This window comes from Elephas maximus, chromosome 11 (assembly GCF_024166365.1).
Source record: "Elephas maximus indicus isolate mEleMax1 chromosome 11, mEleMax1 primary haplotype, whole genome shotgun sequence".
NCBI classification, from domain to species: domain Eukaryota; kingdom Metazoa; phylum Chordata; class Mammalia; order Proboscidea; family Elephantidae; genus Elephas; species Elephas maximus.
In genome coordinates, this window is record NC_064829.1 from 52745206 (window position 1) to 52770412 (window position 25207).

Genomic DNA, 25207 nt, shown 5'->3' on the forward strand with positions numbered 1-25207 from the left:
CCAGAGTTAATGGTTTGACTGAGACCAGAAGGACCCTGCAGGTTATATTTCCCAGACCTTCTATTAGCCCAAGACAGGAACCATTCCGAAAGCCAACTTTTCAGACAGGGATTGGACCAAATTATAAGATAGAAAATGATACTGGTGAGGAGTGAACTTCTTGGCTCAAGTAGATACATGAGACTATGTGGGCAGCTCCTGTCTGGAGGGGAGATAAGAAGTAGAGGGGGACAGAAGCTGGCTGAATGGACATGGGGAATACAGGGTAGAGAGAAGGAGTATGTTGTCTCATTGGGGAAGAGCAACTAGGAGTACATAGCAAGGTATATAGAAATTTTTGTATTAGACATTTGATTTGTAAACTTCCACTTAATGAACAATAAAAATAAATAAAATTAAAAAAAAAGAAAATTCCTTTGCACTGCATAAAAAGCATCACCTTTCTTCCATTGTCCGATCACATGTTCATCATTTTCTTTTAAAGCTCAACAAAAGCACATTTAACATCCACATTGTTAGCAACATTCTGTTGCTTGTGCCATATGTATTGTCTATGATGGTAGAGATTTTCTCTAAAGTTCTCCTCACTTCCTTCTGAGCCCTCACCAGACTTGCCCTTGGTGTCCATAATTCTACCAACAGTGTCTTCAAGGCAATCTAGGCTTTTACTATGAGATACTTTAAAACTCTTCCAGCCTCTACCCATTATCTAATTCCAAAACCACTTTCACATTTTAGGTATCTGTTAGAGCAGCACCCCACTCTTCTGATACCAAATTCTGTCTTAGTTATCTACTGCTGACACTATGGGAATACCATAAAAAGATGGGTTTAATAGAAATTTGTTCAGTCACAGTTTAGAAGGCTGGAAGCCTGAATTCAGGGTGCTATCTCTAGGGGAGGTCTTTCTCTATTGGCTCTGGGGGAAGGTCCTTGACTCCTTTCAACATCTGTGGACCCAGTGTTCCTTGGTGATCTCCATGTGTATTGACATCAGACTTTCCCTGAATTTAGGAGGTTTTCAGTGCAGGGACCGTGTGTCCAAAGGACATGCCCCACTTCCAGCTCTTCTTTCTTTGTGGTAGTGAGGTCCCTCTCCTTTCTGCTTGTTTCTCTCTGCGTTTACCTCTTACAAGATAAAAGTTATGACTTAAGCGAGAGTGTGAAGGGTGGTGACTTAAGTAAGGGTGGTGACTTAAACATAACCCAATCCTCATTAACATAACCAGATCCTGTCTCGTTAACATAACAAACACAACCCATTCACAAAAGGGATTATAACCACAAGCATAGAGGCTAGGATTTACAATACATCACAAAATGGGGGATAATTACATGAGATCACAAAATGAAGGGCAACCACACAATACTGGGAATCGTGGCCTAGTCAAGTAGATATGTATTTTTGGGGAACACAGTTCAATACATACAGGCTTTAAGAACAATAATGCATATTTTTTTGGCTTAGTATTGAAATTGTATGGAAATGGGAATGATTTCAGGGGACATATGTGAAGATTTATCCACCCATTTTGTCAAAGGGAGTATTGAGATCCCAGGTTAATAAATCAAGTGATCCCTTTCTGGGAGTGCCTCATGGACCCCTGTAATTGTGTACTCTTCATTTACAAAACCATTTATGAGTGATAGACCGAAACACTGATGATAGAGTCAGTGTCTTAAATCTGGATTTGAAGGGAATAATGAACCTGTAATATCTGGAGTAGAGATAAACCCTAGGTTTGTTCCCTTATACCACTTAAGTAACAAATTAGTAAAAATGAGTTTGCTTTTGGAAATCATGACTTCAGTGGCCAAGCCAAAATTGGTATAAAAAGAATACTGAACACTGGAATGGAAAAAAGCAGGTCTATGAATGGATGGACAGTTTGTTATATGCAAAATGACACCCCTGCTTTTGTTGAAGTATGCCTTCCTAAAGTAAATTATATGATTACCTGTGGTTTTTGTTTACTAGATAATCACTTCCAGACTCAAAGGGATCACATATTCCTCTAAATATTTTGAATTGTAGTTTGTTAGCACATCTGCCCCTTTGACATGTCCTGTATTGCTATCTTTCTCTGGCATTTTACTTTCTAGGTAAGAATATTTCAAGCTAAAACCTCATGGAACTTCAACTGATAATAATTTCTATTGTCTCTCTCTTCCTAATAGAGTACAGGCTTCTTGAGAAATAAGAATTATATTTGAATTCTCCACAGCTGTTAACATGGTGTCATTTAGATAATAGGCAATCAATAAATATTAGTCGAATCAATGCATTCATATCTATCTGGGGTTAAGAGTACAAGAAGGCATTCAGTGGCCAAGCAGTTGAGCAAAGCTGGCTTCTAAAATGACAGAAACTGGATTATTGGGTTCATTAACACCCAGATGACTGGATTGATTACTAGCTTTAGAGAAACTTTCTCTATCCAGGCACAGTGCTTAGCACTTTATATACATTATATATTCACAGGAAACCTGAAATTTAACTTACTCATTGTATGGATAAGGAAATACAGGCACAGAGTCTTTAAGTAACTAGACCAAGATCACACAGTGAATAAGGGTCCGAGCTAGGATTTCGGTTCTGCTCTACTTCAGTGACAATGCACTTGCTTCTACCACATTGCCTCTAGACAAATAATCCCTAACTCAGTTTTATTATATCAGCATCTCAAAAAGACTACACTGTCAGTTTGTCATACTGTGGTGGCTTGTGTGTTGCTGTGATGCTGGAAGCTATACCACCAGCAGGGTCACCCATGGCGGACAGGTTTCAGCTGAGCTTCCAGACTAACAGACTAGGGAAAAGGACCTCATAATCTACTTCTGAAAAAAAAAAGAAAAAAACAGTAAAAACCTTATGAATAGCAGCACAACATTGTCTGATATAGTGCCAGAAGAAGAGCCACTCAGGTTGGAAGCACTCAAACCATGACTGGGGAAGAGCTGCCTCCTCAAAGTGGAGTCAACCTTAATGACATGGATGGAGTCAAACTTTCAGAACCTTCATTTGCTGATGTGTCATGACTCAAACTGAGAGAAACAGCTGCAAACATCTATTAATAATCAGAACGTGGAATGTACAAACTATGAATCTAGGAAAATTAGAAACCATCAAAAATGAAATGGAATGCATAAACATTGAAATTCTAGGCATTAATGAGCTGAAATGCCTGGTACTGGCCATTTTGAATCAGACAATCATGTGGTCTACTATGCCGGGAATGAAAAATTGAAGAGGGGAATGGCATTGTATTCATCGTCAAAAAGGACATATCAAGATCTATCCTGAAGTACAATGCTGTCAGTGATAGGATAATATCTATACGCCTACAAGGAAGAGCAATTAACACAACTATTATTCAAATTTACACACTTTCTTGAGCTGGAGAAAAAGGTAGAACAAAACTCTAACTCACCAAAAAAACAGACTACTGGCCTGACAGAGACTGGAGAAACCCTGAGAATATGGCCCCTGAACAACCTTTTAGCTCAATAACGAAGTCACTCCCAAGGGTCACCATTTAGCCAAAGATTAGACCCATAAAACAAAGCAACATGAAAGGGGCACACCAACCCAGGGGCAAGGACTAGGAGGCAGGAGGGAACAGGAAGGCTGGAAATAGGGAAACCAAGGTTGAGAAGGGAGAGCGTTTACATGTTATGAGGTTGGTAACCAATGCCACAAAACAATATGTGTACTAATTATTTAATAAGAAGCTAGTTTGTTCTGTAAACCTCCACCTAAAGTATCATAATAATATATATATGCACATAGATAAATATATAAATAAACAAATTTTTGCAGTTTCCAGTAATACCAAAGATGAAGAAATTGAAGATTTTTACCAGCTTCTGCAGTCTGAAATTGATCAAACATGCAATCAAGATGCATTGGTAATTACTAGTGGTTGGAATGTGAAAGCTGGAAACAAAAAGAAGAACTGGTGGTTGGAAAATATGGCCATGGTGATAGAAATAATGCGAAGATCGCATGATAGAATTTTGAAAAAGCAACAACTTCTTCATTGCAAATACCTTTTTTCATCAGCATAAACGGTGACTGTACACATGGACCTTGCCAGATGGAATACATAGGAATCAAATTGAATACATCTGTGGGAAGAGACAATGGAAAAACTCAATATCATCAGTCAGAACAAGGCTGGGGCCTCATTGCAGAACAGACCGTCAATTGCTCATATGCAAGTTCAAGTTGAAGCTGAAGAAAATTAGAACAAGTCCACGAGAGCCATTGTATGACCTTGAGTATATCCCACTTGAATTTAGAGACTATCTCAAGAATAGATTTGATGCATTGAAAGCTAATGACCAAAGACTAGACGAGTTGTGGAATGACAACAAGAACATCGTACATGAAGAAAGCAAGAGGTTATATAAAACACAGGAAAGAAAAAAAAGATTAAGTAAAATAGTTAAACAGAAGATTTCAAAGGGAAGCTTGACAAGACAAAATAAAGTATTATACTGATATACACAAAGACCTGGAATTAGAAAACCAAAAGGGAAGAACATGCTCAGCATTTCTCAAGCTGAAAGAACTAAAGAAAAAATTCAAGCCTTGATTTGCAATATAGAGCCCTGGTGGCGCAATGTTTAAGTAATATGGCTGCTAACCAGAAGGTCAGTAGTTGGAATCCACCATCTGCTCCTTGGAAACCTTATAGGGCAATTCTACTTTGTCCTATAGTGTCCCTATGGGTCAGAATCAACTAGACAACAACGAGTTTTCTTTTGTGGGCAAGATACTGAATGACACAAGAAGCATCAAAAGAAGATGGAAGGAATACACCCAGTAACCATACTAAAAAGAATTGGCAGACATTCAGTCATTTCAAGAGGTAGCGTATGATCGAGAACTGATGGTACTGAAGGAAGAAGTCCAAGCTGCACTGAAGACATTGGCAAAAAAACAAGGCTCAAGGAATTGATGGAATACCGACTGAGATCTTTCAACAAATGGATGCAGCACCAAAAGTGCTTACTTGTCTATGCCAAGAAATATGGAAGACAACTACCTGACCAACTGACTGGAAGAGATCCATATTTATGCCTATTCCAAAGAAAGGTGATCCAACGGAGTGTGGAAATTATTGAACGATATCATTAATACCACATGCAAGTAAAACTTTGCTGAAGATCATTCCAAAGCAGTTGCAGCAGTACATCAACATGGACCTTGCAGAAATTCAAGTGAGATTCAGAAGAGGATGTGGAACGAGGGGTAACATTGCTGATGTCAGATGGATCCTGACTGAAAGCAGAGAATACCAGAAAGATGTTTACCTGTGTTTTATTGACTATGTGGAGTCATTCAACTGTGTGGATCATAACAAATTATGGATAATATTGCAAAGACTTGAAATTTCAGAACATTAATTGTGTTCATGAGGAACCTGTACATACACAAATAGGCAGTTGTTTGAACAAAACAAGGGGATACTGTGTGGTTTAAAGTCAGGAAATGTGTGCATCAGGGTTGTTTCCTTTCACCATACTTATTCAGTCTGTATGCTGAGCAAATAATCTGAGAAGATGGACTGTATGAAGAAGAGCCGGGCATCAGGATTGGAGGAAGACTCGGTAAGAAGCTGTGATGTGCAAGTGACACAACCTTGTTTGCTGAAAGTGAAGAGGACTTGAAGCACTTACTAATGAAGATCAAAGGCCACAGCCTTCAGTATGGATTACACTTTGACATAAGGAAAACAAAACCCTTCACAACTGGACCAATAAGCCACATCATGATAAATGAAGAAAAGATTGAAGTTTTCAAGGATTTCATTTTACTTGGATCCATAATCAATGCCCATGGAAGCAACAGTCAAGAAATCAAAGGATGCATTGCACTGGGCAAATCTGCTGCAATCAATCTCTTTAAAGTGTTAAAAAGCAAAGATGTCACTTTGAGGACTGTGGTGCACCTATTCCAGGCTGTGGTGTTTCCAATTGCCTAATATGTGTGGCAAAGCTGAACTATGAATAAGGAAGACCAAAGAAGAATTGATGCCTTCGAATTATGGTGTTGGTGAAGAATATTGAATATACCGTGGACTGCCAAAAGAATGAACAAATCTGTCTTGGAAGAGGTAGAGCCAGAATGTTCTTTAGAAACAAGGATGGCAAGACTTTGTGTCACATACTTTGGACATGATATCAGGAAGGACCAGTCCCTGGAAAAGGACATCATGTTTGGTAAAGTAGAGGGTCAGTGAAAAAGAGGAAGACTCTCAATGAGACGGATTGACACAGTGGCTATAACAGTGGGCTCAAGCATAACAAAGATTAAAAGTATGGTGCATGACCGGCAGTGTCTTGTTCTGATGTACATAAGATCACTATGAGTCAGAACTCACTTGATGGAACCTGACAACAGTATACTCATATTGGATTAATTTAAGAAGAATTTAATAAATGTACAATTTACAATGGTAAGTATAAGGTACAAGGAAACCACAAGGGGTAGTACCCTCAGATTGGTTATTTCTTCTTACAAAGATTATTGTACAAAGGAAAGAAATAGTCAATGAGACATGGAGACAGAAAGGGCTGTAGGGAGAAGGCCCCATATGGAGTTGTGATTGTCAGATTAGAATAAACAACAAGGAGGAAGCTAGCTAGTGGAATAAACTCTGATCTCCTGCCAGTGCTTCCCATTGATCAAATCCAAGAGGAAGCCAGAGGGCAATGGATCCTATTGTACAGTTCTTATAGTTCAGCCTCCCAGAGTGCAGAGCAGGCGGAAAAGTGTGGAGCATGGATCCAGAGGCGTAAATATCAGCTCTCCAGCATGCTTACCACATGAAATAAGTAAAAAAATACAAATGTGCTCTGTGATTTGAAGTCTTTGGAGGCAGGGGAATGTCTAGAACAAGATTCAGTCTTATCTAATTAAAAAAAAAGAGGAATCTATAATGTTACCAAAAAAATAATTGTTCACTGCTGAGTTCAGTTTAAACCTTATTTTTATTAAATAAAAAGCATCAAGGGCAAACTTACAATGCATTTAAAATATTTATTGGAAAGCAGTTGTAACCAAGAATGAGGGCAAACAAATAATAGCAGCATATTTAGCACAGCATATTTAGTAACTCTGCTTTGTCAGATCAAAATGGCCTCCAGACTGGGAGTGATAAGTTTCAATTCCAATTTAACAGCCATGTCACCCTGAAGGGGGAGTGGAAAAATTCCAGCTCACATTTTTCATCTGGTCCTCTAGAGTCAGTATAGATACCTTTTCTTTTAACTCCTTTGCCCTTTGCTCTACTCAACATCAAACCAAACCAGCACCATGGAGTCAACTCTGACTGATAGCGACCCTAGAGGACAGATTAGAACTGCCCCATATGGTTTCCAAGGCTGTAAATCTTTATGGAAGCAGACTGCCACATCTCTTTCCAGTAGAGTGGTTCATGGGTTTGAACCAGGGACCTAATGGTTAGCAGCCAAACTTTTAACCACTACGGCAACAGGGCTTCTATCCACTCAAAATTTTCTTCTCAAATCAAATCTTAATATTACTTTCTTGTATGGTACCAGATCAGTTTCCATTGAACTAATCTTAGACTGTTACTTTACTTTACATCCTGGGAGTCCCATTAATCTTCCCTATGTGTCAAGCCCTGGTGATGTAGTGGTTAAGAGCTCAGCTGCTAACCAAATGGTCAGCAGTTCGAATCCACTAGCTGCTCCCTGGAAACCCTATGGGGCAGTTCTACACTGTCCTATAGGGTCGCTATCAGTCAGAATTGACCCGACAGCACACAACATTTATCAAGGGCAGCCCTGGTGGCGCAGTGGTTAAGAGCTTGCCTGCTAACCAAAAGAATGACAATTCAAATCGACCAGCCACTTCTTGAAAACCCTGTGGGGCAGCTCTACTCTGTGCTGTGGGGTAGCTATGAGTTGGAAGTGACTTGATGGCAACAAGTTTTGTTGGTACATGTCAAGGGGAGCCGTGGTGGAACAGTGGCTAAGAGCTTGGCTGCTAAACAAAAGGTCGGCAGTTTGAATCCACCAGCCGCTCCTTGGAAACCCTGTGGAGCAGTTCTACACTGTCCTATAGGGTCTCCATGGGTTGGAATAGACTGGATGGCAATGGGTTTATGTGTCAAGGGAATTCTGTATACCCAGCATGGATCAGAGGGACTGGCATGGATTAGACACTCTATTGATAGAGATGCTCAATACGTGAATGAATAGCTAAATAAATAAATAAGTTAGAATAAGAGATCTCCTTCCAAGAAAAGCAGGTAGGATGCTGGAAAGAAGGGAAGGTAGCAGTCAGCTCTTTGGTTTGAGAATATATCTATTATACCATTTAAAACCTATATTCTCCCACGTGACTTTTAAAAAAATGTATTACATTTTCTTAGTGTTACTAAAAGATCTGGGGCAGCTGAAATAGAAAAAGTGGGAAGACAAGGCAAGGGTACTAGACATGTGTAGGCTTTGGGAGGAGAGAGATTGACTGTTTCTTATTTTACAGTGAGAGAATTCCCCTTGTGCTCTCTTCTTTGTGGCACAGCTAGACAGCAAGCTTCATGGGAGTAGGAACCCCCTGTCATGTTTCTTGTTTATCCAGGTGGGGACGAAGAACAATAACCACTGCTCTTTGTTGTTCTATCCAATGGTGGTATATTTAACCAAACAGGGATATCTGTGAGGCTACTGGAAATCACTTGGAAAAGCAAGCTATTGGGAATAGTTAATGATAAATATTCAAATACCCTCTGAATGTGATTTCTTTAAGGGTGGCCAGGGGTACTTTGTGAGAGGAGCTAAAGGTAAACCACTGAACAAAGGAGTGGTAGAGGGCAATTTACAATGAGAAGCATTTTTAGCCAATTTGCATACTATGCACCAAGAACTGCTGAGACTTTTTTCTTATTATAGGAACTCCCAACCTACATAGAAACCAAAGGTTTAGATCTGAAGGGAAAAATTAATTCCACCACAAGGTTTAGCCTGCCAGCTAAGCAATCTAAGGCAACCACAGATTTATATTTTGACTACTGCTTCTGCAAAGATAATTATATTAACAAGTGTTTTCAAATTGCCCCATTGTTTCTCAGAATCCCCTATTGCTTCTTACATTTAAAAAAAAAAAAATGCTATTTTTAAAATACCTGCCATTTCACATGGGCTACTGCTTTTCTAACTTGTATGTACTTTGGAGGAAAAAAAGAGTTTGTTTCATTTGCGTTTACTTTATTTTGGTTTGTTTTCCTTTCTTGTATATTCTATTTAGGATAAGGTTGCTTCGTATAAAGAATACACAAAACAGATAGCTAGTCTGAACTTATCATATATGCCTCTATCCCATAGATACCAGTAGGATATAGAATCTGGAATGAACTTGAAACATATCAAGTTAGAATTAGCTTGAACCTGAGTTAAGTCAGAGAGTTCAGTGGGAAACATGGCTGGGACAGTTTGTTTACTCTTGACCATTCAGACCATTTCCCCCCAGAGTTATGGTCTCTTGCATCTTATGGTGTAGGTAGGATTGATCCACACTTCAAAGCACCAGTCCATCCCCATTATGCATGGGGTCTCCATGAGTTGGGGGCTGTCTTGATAGCAGCCAACAACAAAAACAAGACAACAGTAGAAATAGAGGTCCATATACCTTATGTCTAAATATTTAACATTTGTAAGTCAAACTAATAAAATATTAAATAACACACATTTTACCATCTTACCATGACAAATATGCTTTCATCATGACAAGGGAGATGAAATTTAATTAAGAGTTCTTAAATTCCTTTTAGTTTGACAGGAGAATGACAAGAGGAGGCAGAGCCTCCTGGCCCCTAACACATAGCTATTTCTTCATTCTCCTTCCCCTTTCTCCCTTCCTCAACCCCTAGCCTGGTCCTGAATTGTCAAGAAGCTTGTGTTCACATGTGAGGATGCTCAAGCCTGATGTCTAAGCACCATCACTCCCTTTGTGAATGGCAGCTTTTTGGTGACCCCTTGTGCCTGTGAGTGTGCATGCTAGTACCAAGACACAACCTCAGAAGAAGAAATCCAAAAAGGAGTAGGGCACAGGCCCTGATGTTGTCTTGGGGCACATTGGAGAGGAAATTCCAGGACCCCAGGATCTAGAGAATTCCCTAAACGTGAGGTGCATGGAATCCAGATGCACACACCTCTTGGCCTTGTGAACACCTCATTCCTGATGCAGCTGGAGGAGAGCCAGGGTAGGCTCTCTAAAGCATGACATCCAGGGCAAGAGCCCATCATTCTCAAGTATAAGGGTGAGTTGCATGTATGGGCTGCTGCTTCACCTGAAAATTCCAGGTATCTAAGGTATTTTATTTTTTCTCAAGGGAGGAGACCTTGGATCCATGTATTATAGAGCTCAACTGGATTTTCCTGCAGCTCTAGATATGTCATAGGCTGCCCCTACCTTGAACATGCAATAAAATTATAATGCCCACTTGTATTGAACTCTATTGAGCAACTCACCACATAGACAAGATGTTAGGGGGATATGCCTTCTGATAATCTTTAACTACTCACGTAACACAAATACATGGCTGAACAGTTAGCCTCCCTTGGACTAGACTGGAATTAAGAGACTCTGGCCTGTGCTTTAGAAGCCCTGGGGGTGCAGTGGTTAAAGTGCTAGGTTGCTAACCGAAAGGTTGGTTGTCCAAACCCACGAGCCACACTGTGGAAGAAAGATGTCTGCTGCCCTAAAGATTACAGCCTTGAAAATCCTGTGGGGCAGTTCTACTCTATTGTATATGGGCACTGTGAATCAGAATTGACTCAGTGGCAACAGATTTGGTTTTGTGTTTTTTTGGCCTGTGTTTGAGCATAGCTCATGTTTCCAAAGGTTTTCCCAATTCTGGTCCTATCACATCTGCTTAAATATAAAGCTTCTTAAATACAAAACTTAGTGAGTATAAACATCTGTTCTAAGCATTCACAAATTCTTTTCTACATTTAATCCCCACTCTAACTCTCACCCCTATTCCTGTCAAGACTTTCAAAATGGAAGTTTAAGATGGAAAACACATTTATTCCCAAACTTATTTATTCAAGAAGCATTTGTTTAAAACATTCCATTAAAAGGATTCTAATTTCTGGGCCTACTATCTGGATTGCAGTAGATCATATTTCTGACTTCCTCTAGGCTTCTATTGATATTTTTCAGATTGACAGCTCAATTCATTGATTATTTGGACAAATTCTTACTGAGTCAGATATATAGTCCCTCAGAAGTTTCCATGCTTTCTCAGAAAAACCAAGACAACAGAGGGAAAACCAAACTCCTGGACTTGAGAGTCTCCCGACAGATCCACAGAGAAAGTTAAGGAGCATGGCTTCTCCTCATCCTCCCTTCTCACTGTATAATCTTTAACGGAAGGAAGAAGCAGCACGTCTTCCTAGGACAAATCCAAAGATCTATTGTTTTTACTTATTACTAGTTGCCACCAGGATGCAATGGTGGCCTTAGACCAAGACTTCTTGGAAAATTGGTCGAGTTAAGAAATGTAAATATTATGTTTCTTTCTCTCCTCATTTCTGTGCTATTCTTCTTTTCTTTGTGGTTCTTCCACCTAATTCTTCATAATCCATGAATCTTTCTATTCATTCTCCCAACCTATTTTTCAAAAAAGGGTTTTTTAAAATTAGTTTTCTATACCCTAGTATGAATTTAATTAATCAATTGCATTTATTCAGCAGTTATTGAATGTATAATACGCTAGGAATTTTAAAAGATTCAGGGAATATGAAAATTAATGGTCTAGTATGGGACAAAATCCCCAAACCCTGGTGGCATAGTGGCTAAGTGCTATAGCTACAAACCAAAAGGTCGGCAGTTCGAATCCAACAGCATTTTTTTTTTAAGTGTAAGAGGCTTTTATGGATTTCTAAGAATGAATAAAACCATGTGCCATACAGTCTACTGCCTATGTAAACATAACTTGACTATCCCCTTGTCTTCATTAGCATAATGTTACTATTCCAGGAGACTCTTGTCAGGAAGATGAAAGCTGCAAATAACTTTGTTTATTCCTGACTCTTCCTAAAGGTCTCTACTCTTTAATAACCAAAACAAAACCCATTGCCCTTGACTTAGAGCGACCCTATGTAATAGAAAACATGAAGTGATACTTTGTCTACTCTGTCTACCAGTCCTAAACTATTATGATCCTTATCCAATCTTAACAAAGCCCCTGCATTGCAAGACCCTTCTTAAATCGGACTTCAAAATCAAAACCCGTTGCCAATGAGTTGATGCCGACTCGTAGTCACCCTGTAGGACAGATTAGAATTGCGCCAGAGAGTTTCCAAGGAGCGGCTGGTGCATTCAAACTGCGGACCTTTTGGTTAGCAGCCGTAGCTCTTAACAACAGTGCCACCAGACTTTAAAGTCCCAATATTTATCCTTTCCCTTCTCAATACTCTGTTGAGGTGGAGATATTCTTTATTCTGGTAAGCAATACTTCAGTTTTGTCTTAGCAAGTTTGTTCTGGTGATATTAGGTGTGGGGCGGGGGCTGGTATTTGACAGATTACTTAAGCTCCTATTTCAGGGCCCTATGCTATTGAAGATTTCGGGAGCTTGTGGCTCTCAGTATTTTAGAGTACCCCAGATTCTTGGAAACTTACTCTTTTATTTGCAGTAAATGTTGTAGGATTTTTTGCTCAATCCATTTGGTAAATGAGTATCTGATTCTCTTGCTTATATGTCATGTCTAATGATTCTGTAACCATGTGTTGGATTTCCATCCCCTCGAGCTATTGAGATTGATCACAGATGGACAAAAAATACCAGCTTCACACAGCTATAATGATTTTGTTTGTGAAAGGAGAAACAAATGAATCCTGAGCCAGGCTTTCATTCAAATGTGTGTGACATGATCATGGACTTCAAGAAGCTCTCTACCCCACTATTTAAATACCGCCCAGGCTCACTTCTGTTCCTGTCACAAGTAGATTTGAATTCCCTAAGACTAAAATTTTTGTTCTAATAAAAGTACCTATCATTGTCAGTGTCTGCTATCTACAACTTGATGTGAATTGGTTTGTTAGAGACTTGCCAGTTGGCAAGAAAAAGAGGCTAAATATTGCAGGGGAAAGTTGGAATAAACAGCCTGGGGAGTAGGAGGAGAAATAATCTGAAGGCTCAGAGGAGTCAGAGAGCAATGAATGAATATGATTCAGGATGGAAAATGTTGACAGGGCTTCTGAGTACACTAAACATCTTCACAATTTTCTCCTGAAAGGGTTACTGTGCAAATCTTTTTGATATCTTCAGTGATGAATTGTTCTATCCACTGAAGGTAAATTTGATTTTGGGAAATAGTAAGACACTTGGAGTCCAGATTCTTGAGTAAGATGCAGAATCATGTCAAGTGATCAATTCTGAATCCAAAAGGAAAGGTGGAAAGAAATAATCAGATTATTTTATTCCTATTGTTAGGGTTATTGTATGAACCACCAAAAACAACCATTGTGGACAGTGCACTTATCTGGGATATGAAATTCTGCGTGTTTAAAACCAGCTTGAGGTTTATAGTTCAATTCCATGCAAAAATGAAATTAAACCATCTAAGACTTACTTCACTCTATGAGTTGGAATCGACTCGACGGCGTTGGATTTTTTTTGGGGGGGGAACTTAATTTAAGTCAAATTTATCCCTGCTTATTGACAGAGTCTCATGATGGATACTGAATTAATATTTTTTATTTGGAAAATCACATTCTCTTAATGAGGCCATTTACTAATGTTTAAGTCAGATTTCTAGATGTTCTGATTTTTAATTCTTCATGTAGCTTGAGTCATTCCCTGGGATTTTATTATCTTCTTGTTGGAATATTTCTTTCACAAATGTTGTTGAAAAGAATCTCAATTTAGAGGAAGACAAGGTGATATAAAGAAATAAAAGTTAGGTTTAACTTAGAAAGATAGGGGTAAGTATTAAGGTAACCACAAAGGAGACTAACTTTTCTACTCATCAAAATAAAACACAAGAAAAAAATAGACTAAGTAGAAACAAAATTAACAACAATGAATAAGAGGAAAAGACAATATATAAAGATAAACTACTCAGCACAAAAAATTAAGTGTGTAAAAGAAACTGTCAATAACACACAAAAAAAGGACATCAAAATGACAGCACTAAAATCATACCTATCTATAATTACACTGAATGTAAATGGACTAAATGCACTAATAAAGACACAGAGAGTGGCAGAATGGATTAAAAATCAAGATCTGTCTATGGGGTGCCTGCAAGAGACACACCTTAGACTTAGAGACACAAACAAACTAAAACACAAAGGATGGAAAAAAATATATCAAGCAAACAATCAAAAAAGAGCAGGAGTGGCAGTATTAATTTCTGACAAAATAGACTTTAAAGTTAAATCCACCACAAAGGACAAGTAAGGACACTATATAATCATTAAAGGGACAATATAACAGGAGGATATAACCACATTAAATATTTATGCATCCAGTGACGGGCCTGCAAGATACATAAAACAAACTCTAACAGCATTGAAAACCGAGACAGACAACTCCACAATTATAGTAGGAGACTTCAACATACCACTTTCGGTGAAGGACAGGATATCCAGAAAGAAGTTCGGTAAAGACACGGAAGATTTAAATGCCACAATCAACCAACTTGACCTCATAGATATACAGAACACTCCACCCAACGGCAGCCAACTATACTTTCTTTTCTAGTGCACATGGAACATTCTCTAGAAGAGGCCACATATTAGGTCATAAAGCAAGCCTTAGTAGAATCCAAAACATCAAAATATTACAAAGCATCTTCTCTGACCATAAGGCCATAAAAGTAGAAATCAATAACGGGAAAAGAGTTCAAATACTTGGAAACTGAACAATACCCTGCTCAAAAATGACTAGGTCATAGAAGACATTAAAGATGGAATAAAGAAATTCATAGAATCTAATGAGAATGAAAACACTCTCTATCTGAACCTTTGGGATACAGTGAAAGCAGTATACAGAGGTCAATTTATATCAATAAATGCACATATCCAAAAAAAAGAAAGGGCCAAAATCAAAGAATTATCCCTACGACTTGAACAAATAGAAAGTGAGCAACAAAAGAAACCCTCAGGCACCAGAAGAAAGCAAATAATAAAAATTAGAGCAGAATGAAATGAAATAGAAAACAGAAAAACAATTGAAAGAGTTAACAAGACCAAAAGCTGATTCTTTGAAAAAATTAACAAAATCGATAAACCATTGGCCAAACTGATAAAAGAAAAACAGGTGAGGAAGCAAATAGCCTGAATAAGAAATGAGATGGGTGATATTACAACAGACCCAACTGAAATTAAAAGAATCATATCAGATTATTATGAAAAATTGTACCTTAACGAATTGAAAACCTAGAAGAAATGGATGAATTCCTAGAAACGCACCACCTGCCTAAACTAACACAAACAGAGATAGAACAACTAAATAGACCCATAGCAAAAGAAGAGGTTGAAAAGGTAATCAAAAAACTCCCAACAACAACAAAAAAAGCCCTGGCCCTGATGGCTTCACTGCAGAGTTCTACCAAACTTTCAGAGAAGAGTTAACACCACTGCTATTAAAGGTATTTCAGGGCATAGAAAAGGATGGAATACTCCCAAACTTATTCGATGAAGCCAGCAAGCACACCCCTGAAACCAAAACCAGGTAAAGACTTCACAAAAAAAGAAAATTACAGACCTATATCCCTCATGAACTTAGATGCAAAAATCCTCAACAAAATTCTAGCCAATAGAATTCAACAATATATCAAAAAAAAAAAAAAATTCACTATGACCAAGTGGGATTCATACCAGGTATGCAGGGATGGTTCAACATTAGAAAAACAATTAATTTAATCCATCATATAAATAAAACAAAAGACAAGAACCACATGATTTTATCAATTGATGCAGAAAAGGCATTTGACAAAGTTCAACACCCATTCATGATAAAAAATCTCAGCAAAATAGGAACAGAAGGAATATTCCTCAACATGATAAAGGGGATTTATAAAAAGCCAACAAACAACATCATCCTAAATGGAGAGAGTCTGAAAGCATTTCCCTTGAGATCCAGAACCAGACAAGGATGCCCTTTATCCCACTCTTATTCAACATTGTGCTGGAGGTCCTAGCCAGAGCAATTACGCTAGATAAAGAAAAAAAGGGCAACCAGACTGGTAAGGAAGAAGTAAAAGTATCTCTATTTGCAAATGACATGATCTTATACACAGAAAACCCTAAAGAATCCTCAAGAAAACTACTGAAACTAATAGAAGAGTTCACCAGAGTATCAGGGTACAAGATAATCATACAAAAATCAGTTGAATTCCCCTACACCAACAAAAAGAACATCGAGGAGGAAATCACCAAATCAATAGCCCCCACGAAGATGAAATACTTAGGAATAAATCTTACCAGAGATGTAAAGACCTATACAAAGAAAACTACAAGACACTACTGTAAGAAACCAAAAGAGACCTCCATAAGTGGAAAAACATATCTTGCTCATGGATAGGAAGAGTTAAAATTGTAAAAATGTCTATTCTACCAAAAGTGATCTATAGATACAATGCAATTCCAATCCAAATTCCAACGACATTTTTTAATGAGCTGGAGAAACCCCCGACTTCATATGGAAGGGAAAGAGGCCCCGGATAAGTAAAGCATTACTGAAAAAGAAGAACAAAGTGAGAGCCCTCACTCTACCTGATTTTCTAACTTTATTATACCACCACAGTAGTCAAAACAGCCTGGTACTGTTACAACAACAGATACATAGACCAATGGAACAGAATTGAGAATCAGACATAAATCCATCCACATATGAGCAGTTGATATTTGACAAAGGCTCAAAGTCAGTTAAATGGGGAAAAGACAGTGTTTTTAACAAACGGTACTGGCGTAACTGGATACCTATCTGAAAAAAAAGAAACAAGAGCCATACCTCACACCATGCACAAAAATGAACTCAAAATTTATCAAAGACCTAAATATAAAATCTAAAACAATAAAGATCATGGAAGAAAAAATAGGGACAATGCTAGGAGCCCTAATACATGGCATAAACAGTATACAAAACAGTACTAACAATGCAGAAGACAAACTAGATAACTGAGAGCTCTTAAAAATCAAACACCTATGCTCATCCAAATACTTCACCAAAAGAGTAAAAAGATTATCTACAGATTGGGAAAAAGTTTTTAGCTATGACATTTCCGATCAGCGCCTGATCTCTAAAATCTACATGATAATGCAAAAACTCAACTACAAAAAGACAAATAACCCAATTAAAAATGGGCAAAGGATACAAACAGGCACTTCACTAAAGAAGACGTTCAGGTAGCTAACAGATACATGAGGAAATGCTCACAATCATTAGCCATTAAACCCATACCCATTAGCCATTAGAGAAATGCAAATCAAAACGACAATGAGATTCCATCTCACTCCAACAAGGCAGGCATTAATCCAAAAAACACAAAATAATAAATGTTGGAGAGGTTGTGGAGGAACTGGAACACTTACACACTGCTGGCGGGAATGTAAAATGGTACAAGCACTTTGGAAATCCATTTGGTGCTTCTGTAAAAAACTAGAAAAATAATCACCATACGATCCAGCAATCCCACTCCTTGGAATATATCCTAGAGAAATCAGAGCCTTTACACAAACAGTTATATGCACATCTATGTCCATTGCAGCACAGTTTACAATAGCCAAAAGATGGGAGCAACCAAGGTGCCTATCAATAGATGAATGGATAAGTTATGGTATATTTACACAATTCAATACTACGCATCGATAAGGAACAGTGATGAATTTGTGAAACATTTCATAACATGGAGGAATCTGGAAGGCATTATGCTGAGTGAAATTAGTTGCAAAAGGACAAGTACGGTATAAGACTGCTATTATAATAACTAGAGAAATAGGTTAAACAGAAAAGAAAATATTCTTTGATGGTTATGAGTGAAGGAGGGAGGGAGAGAAGGAGAGGGATTTTCAGAATTATTTTAGGTGAAGGGAAAGATAACACAATACAGGTGAGGTCAGCACAACTGGACTAAACTAAAAGCAAAGAAGTTTTCTAAATAAACTGAATGCTTTGAAGGTCAGCATAACAGGGGCTGAGGTCTGGGGACCATGGTTTCCAGGGACATCTAAGTCAATTGACATAATAAAATCTATTACAAAAACATTCTGCATCCCACTTTGGAGAATGGCTTCTAGGGTCTTAAACGCTAGCAAGCGGCCATCTAAGATGCATCAATTGGTCTCAACCTACCTGGAGCAAAGGAGAATGAAGAACACCAAAGACACAAGGTAATTATGAGTCCAAGAGGCAGAAATGACCACATAAACCAGAGTCTACACCAGCCTGGGAAACCCTGGTGGCGTAGTGGTTAAGTGCTATGGCTGCGAACCAAAGGGTCAGCAGTTCAAATCCTCCAGGCACTCCTTAGAAACTCTATGGGGCAGTTCTACTCTGTACTATAGGGTCGCTATGAGTCAGAATCGACTCAACGGCACTGGCTTTGGTTTGGTTTTGGACATCATCCTGAGACCAGAACTAGATGGTGCCTGGCTACAACCAATGAGTGCCCTGTTAGGGAACACAACAGAGAACCTCTGAGGGAGCAGGAGAGCAGTGAGATGCAGACCCCAAATTCTTCTAAAAAGGCCAGACTAAATGGTCTGACTGAGACTATAAGGACCCTGGAGTTCATGGTCCCTAGACCTTCTGGTAGCCCAAGACAGGAACCATTCCGAAAGCCAACTCTTCAGACGGGGATTGGACTGGACTGTGGTATAGAAAATGATACTGGTGAAGAGTTAGCTTCTTGGATCAAGTAGACACATGAGACCATGTGGCCAGCTCCTTTCTGGAGGGGAGATGAGAGGGCAGAGGGGTTCAGAAGCTGGCTGAATGGGCACAAAACTAGAGAGTGGAGGAAAGAAGTGTGCTGTCTCATTAGGGAAGAGCAATTACGAGTATATAGCAAGATGTATATAAATTTTTGTATGAGAGACTGACTCTATTTGTAAACTTTCACTTAAAGCACAATAAAAATTAAAAAAAATATGTATTAAAGAATTTTACCAAAAAACAACAAAAATCTCAATTTGTTTGAGGGCCGGAAAACCCAAGGCATGAAAAACCTGAGGTCTTTATAAGACTTGGTGGCGCAGTGGTTAAGAGCTATGGCAGCTAACCAAAATGTTGGTAGTTCTAATCCACCAGCTCCTCCTTGGGAACCCTATGGGGCAGTTGTACCCTGTCCTATAGGGTTGCTATGAGTCAGACTGGACTCAATGGCTATGAGTTTTATAAGGCTTTATAGAGCTTAAAATATCTTTATTTCACCTTCATAGTTAAATGTTAGTTTAGCCAGATAAAAATGTCTAGGCTGAAACTACTGTTTCTTCACAAGTAGATTTGAATTCCCTAAGATTATTTTTTATCTTATATTTGATTCTTGTCTTGAAATTACTGCACATTACTCCATCTTGATTCTTGTGTTGCTAATTAGAAGTTCACCATCAATCTGATACTTACTCCTTTGTAGTTTACCTACTCTTTAATTCCAGAAGGTTTTCAAATTATTTCTTTATCTTTGGTATTCTAAAATTTCAATCTGATATTTCTAGTTTTTTTTTTTTCCTTTATCTCTCCTGTTTGATAATGTTGAACACTTTTAATCCAAAATGTTGGCATTTCTCGGGAAACAGGCCCGTTGATCTCCTTCTGAATGGTCTCACCTTTGAAAACCCAATAGAGCAGTTCTACTCTGCACACACACATACTGTTCTGCAGTTTGAATCAACAACAACTAACAACAACAACAGTGGTGGATTGTATCTTTGTATGATGCTGAGCATGTTTCAGCGAAGCTTCCAGATTAAGGCAGACTAAGAAGGAGCTCCCAGACAAAGATGGACTACTTCCAAAAATCAGACAATGAAAATCCTATATAGTTCAACTGTCTGATCCACAGCCCATCATGGGGATGGTGCGGGATGGGACAGTGTTTCATTGCTTTGTGTATGGGGTCACCAAGAGTGGGAGTGACTCACTGGCAGCTAACAACAATAAGCTATTCAATTCAATTATTGAATTCTTTATTTTCGTGCCAAATATTTTCTTAGTCTCACTAAGAATGTTTACTATGCTAATATATAATAGCTGTTAATTCTTCTTTATTGGTTTGTAACTTAAAAAAAATGTAGGGGTGTTATTAGTATATCTGTTTTGTTTCCTGGTAGCTCATATACTTTTGGGATATCTGGGACTTTGCTAATATGTATGGGGAAGGTACCAAGCCCCAGGCTCTATCTTGAATTAGTTGGTTTAGGGAAGGTGGCGGTGGGGAGATGCATTTTAGAGTCAAGATCCTTTGGTGTTACTATCTGAGATCAACAAACTCTCATTTGTATAAGTCCCCTCACAGGGGACTCAGCCCTTCAGAGGACTCCTTTTCCCTTTTACTCCACCACTAAGATTTTCTCAGAGTTACTACCTTTTTTATAATTACTCATTGTTTGGGGATATATGGTTAGGGGAGAGTATGCTCAGGGATTTGTGGGTCTTCTCACTCATGTTGTCTGCTTCTAGTCCCAGACCCAGATGTCCCCTTTACTAGTATTATACCAGCTGCCTCTGGCTGGCACTAAGGCATGCTACCATTCTCAGCTTCATAGTGATTCAAGAGCAGGCACTGGAACCCTCATGCAGTGGGAAAGAAGGAAAAACACATGGCTAACTTCTTACCCCTAGCCTGTCCCCACTGTGATTCCTGACCCTTATTCATTTGGGTGTGTCTCCTGAAACCAGGCTGTAGCAACTTGCTCTTTTTAGGGAATTCTCACAGTTTTTTGTTTGTTTGTTTTCATAAAGTAAGCTATGTCTACAAAAGCCCAATGAACTATTGACACGATAACTTACTACATCCTGAAGGCTATTGTGGAAGAAGAAAATACAGTATTTGTAATACTGGTATTTCTATTTTTGACATAACACTGTACCTCACATTTAGGCTTCTGTCAGACCACAGATCAGTCATGAGTGTTTAGAAGGTTAAGAGCTGTGTGTCATCTATCTCCAAGAACTTTCAGTATGCTTGAATATCCAAGAAAAAGCATCACCAATGACTAAATGGCATGTAAATAACCACAGTGGAATGTCAACAGGTCTACAGGAGGTTGGAAGACGGAATAGTCACCGTGAGCTGGGGTAGTAAAGAAAGGCGTAATCATGTAAGAATGATATATACATACATGATATGCATACTGTCGTATATATGGAAGAAGCCCTGGTGGTACGGTGGTTAAGCACTCAGCTGGCAACTGAAAGTTCAGCAGTTCAAACCCACCAACGGCTCCCCGGGAGAAAGATGCGGTAGTTTGCTTCCTTAAAGATTATGGCCTTGGAAACCTTATGGGGGCGTTCTACTCTGTCCTATGGAATTGCAATGAGTTGGAACTGACTCAATGGCAATGGGTTTTATAGTATATGTACATAATAATATATGTATAATTCTTATGACAGCACTTAGACATAGATATTTATCCCCTATTTGTAGATGATGAAACTGAGTTTCAGAAAGCATAACATGATTTGTCAAAAGATCTTAACAATAGTAAGTAGCAGAGTGGAGGTTCAAACAAACAACTCTAACTCCAAAGCCACTGCCCTTTGAGTTTACCATAGTCCCTATTACGAAGGAAATTAATCTTAAAGGCTGTTAAAATGAATAAGTAAAGTTGGCATTTACAAACATAAACACAGTCACTTTGTAGATGACTCAAATAGACACATACATTGAAAAGGTGGGACCCACCCCCCACGGCTGCAACAATGACCATTATTTCTTGTATGTGCAGACCCGTGGCCCCACTACGTTGCAGTACAGATGGTCAGGACTGGGCAATCGTGGTAGGATACAGCAGGGCGGTAGTAGTTCTCAAAGAATGAAAGTTACTCTGACTCCACAGAAAAGGAGCACTTCGAAAGTTACTTTAAGAAGAATTAAAGTGTTTTAGAGAAAATAATAGACTCAGGTAGGGACACAGAGCACTGAAATTTATTTTCAGTATTGCCAGGGAGCTCCAGTATTACAAAGTTCCATGAGCAATGTTAACAGAAATGTGAGAAGTCTCTCTGGCTCATCTGATTGCAACGAGCATCCTGCTGTGTATGTGGAATGAGAATGCCTGAATTTCCAGCAGAAGAGCTCATAATGGCGCATACAGTTATGGCTTCACATGAAAAGTAATGTATGGTGCAAAAGATAACGAAGGAGAGTACAATACGATCTGCACGCACTCCTGGGTTTATAGCCAATCAAGTGGAGTATTAAAATCCGAGCACACTTAATTAAATGTCTCATTTTGAATAGCGTGATGGATAAGGGTCATGAAATGGTTAGTGCTGAGAACTGAAAGCCAAATGGCCTAAATTCCATTCCGAACACCATCTCGACTCACCATTGAGATTGAGAAGGCATGAATTCAGGCCTCGGCTCACTCACTCACACGTTGCTTTGAGCCTTGCAACATAAATCCTATGTTACTATTGCCTTTTCTAGTCAAACTCTGCATGCTACTGTAAAAAACATAACTTAGCCTCTTGGTTGTGATGAGAAAAATAGATGAGGGGTCACTTATTTCATCAGGGGGTGTGGAATGTCCTGTTTATATCTTTTAAATTTTTATCTACTTATGAATATGAGTTTTCTAAATATGTGCCTTGCTTCCCAAGGAAAATTGTACTTTTTTAAAGTTTGTTCATTAAGGGAATGTGAAGTCACTTTTGGGTGGATTTTGTCTGTAAAGTAAAGAATAATTAAGGGAGAAGAATACAGGAATTTGACCTTCAGATGGTCGTTGGTACTGTTCTTTTTAATAACTCTGCAATTATACTTGTCTACTTAAGATATTTGTTTAAATTCAAATATAAGGGCTTTCAGAAAGCTGAGCAAAGAAACGATCCTCCAATAATTTCATCTAAGGGTTAGAAAACTCATTTATTAAACCTGCAAGCTATTTATTAAAGGTAATTGATAGAAATTGTGCCAGATCTGGGTGTTATTAACTTATATATAGCTTGGCTCCTGTTCCCAAGAATTCCACTCCAAATTCAGTAGTTAGCGTATCTACATGAAGAGATTTTTAACACCATAAGATAGTTTAGGAAAGGTAGGGCAATTAGTAATCAAATGTGAAATCAGGACTACATAATCAAAAATTTCTTAGTAGTCACTTTGTGCAGGACAATGAGGTTGTTGCTGTGGCTGAGATAAAGGAATTTATAAGTGAAAATCCAGGCTTTTCCTATTTTTCCCTGCCACTTTCCCTGTTTCTCTCTGCCACAAGTACACTTTCTTAGTAGCTAGTACGTAAATATTCAAATTCTTCTAAGTGCTTTTAGAAATAAAACCTGTACTCCCATAAAGGCAAAGAATAATCCCTTTCTCTTGTAAAGCACTTGACAATTTTCAAAGCACTTTTGTGTTCACGGTCTCGCTTCATATTCACAGCAGACCTATAAAATAAGTAGGGCAGGTGTTACTACAGACATATATTTTCCACCTTTGAGACTGAGGTGTAAAGAGATGGCAACTTTTCCAAAGACACAACTAATAAGTGATGAAAAGGGACTAGAAAAAAAGTAATCTAATATTGTTCTCTTTTTATAACAATATGAAAAAGAGCCAGGGTATTTCATAGAAGGCAGGAAAGGAAAGGAGAGAAAAGGGGGGGTTTAGGAGCAATTATGAGACCAAAGCTACTGACCAGACTTCCTTGTCTGTAAATATCCTTCATATTTATAGTACCCTGCCCACCTTTGATTGCTGTATCATTCTTGTCCCTGATCTAGTTACATCACTTCACGTTTGTGGAAGTTTTTCAAATTATTTTAGCTCACATTTAGGGGCTTCCTAAAAGGAGCCCTGGTGGCGCAGTGGTTAAATACTCAGCTGCTAATCATAAAGGTTGATGATTCAAATCCACCAGCTGCTCTGAGGAAGAAAGATGTGGCAGTCTGCCTCTGTAAAGATTACAGCCGTGGAAAGTCTAAGGGGCTGTGCTACTCTGTCCTATAGGATTGATATAAGTCAAAATTAACTGGACGGTAATGGGTTTGGTTTTAGGTTTGGTAGGGACCCTCTGAACTCTAAGGTTAGCACTTATCTATGAAATGGAACCATTATTCATCTGTCAGTTTGTCGTACTGTGCTGACTTACACGTTGCCATGATGCTGGAAGCTATGCTTCTGGTGTTTCAAATACCAGCAGGTCCACCTATAGTGGACAGGATAGCAGTGGAACTTCCAGACTAAGATTGACTAGGAAGAAAGGCCTAGTGATCTACTTCCGAAAATTAGCCAGTGAAAACGCTGTGCATCACAACAGAATATTGTCCAATATAGTGCTGGAAGTTGAGTCCCCTAGGTTGGAAGGCACTCAGAAATGCACAGTGGTTGCAACAATGGACTTGAACATATTGACTGTGAAGGTGGTGCAAGACCAGGCAACCTTTCATTCTATTACACCGGATGTCGCCATGAGTCAGAGCTGACTGGAAGGCAAATAGCAACAACAAAATGGAAATAGTAATCCTTCCCCTGTTGATCATTTGACTGTCTACTCTTTCAAGCTGTTATTTTATAGTTTCATATATCCATGATTAGATTATAAGCTTCTTGTAGGCAATTTGCAGAACAAGAATCCATTCTACTCCTTCTTTAAAACCTTTGGAGGCACACAAATAGAAATGTATTGAAGGGAAAGTGGGCCTTTAAAAGAGATCTCACTAAAGAAAACTATAGTTTACTTGGTTTTATGCTGACCCAATGCCCATATTTTCCTGATACTTCACTCTAGCATTAACACTGTCAAATATGGTAGCCCCTAGCCATTTGTGGCTATTAAAGCTTATATTTTTTAAACAGGTTTATTGAGATACAATTAACAGATAATAGCCTGCACATATTTAAAGTGATAACATATATATACACATATACATCTACACATCTGTGAAAACATCAACATAAGAAAGAAAGTGAAATATCCACCACCCACAAAAGCTTCCACATGCCCGTTTATGATCTGCCCTGTCTACCTCCCCTCATTCTAAGCAATCACTGATC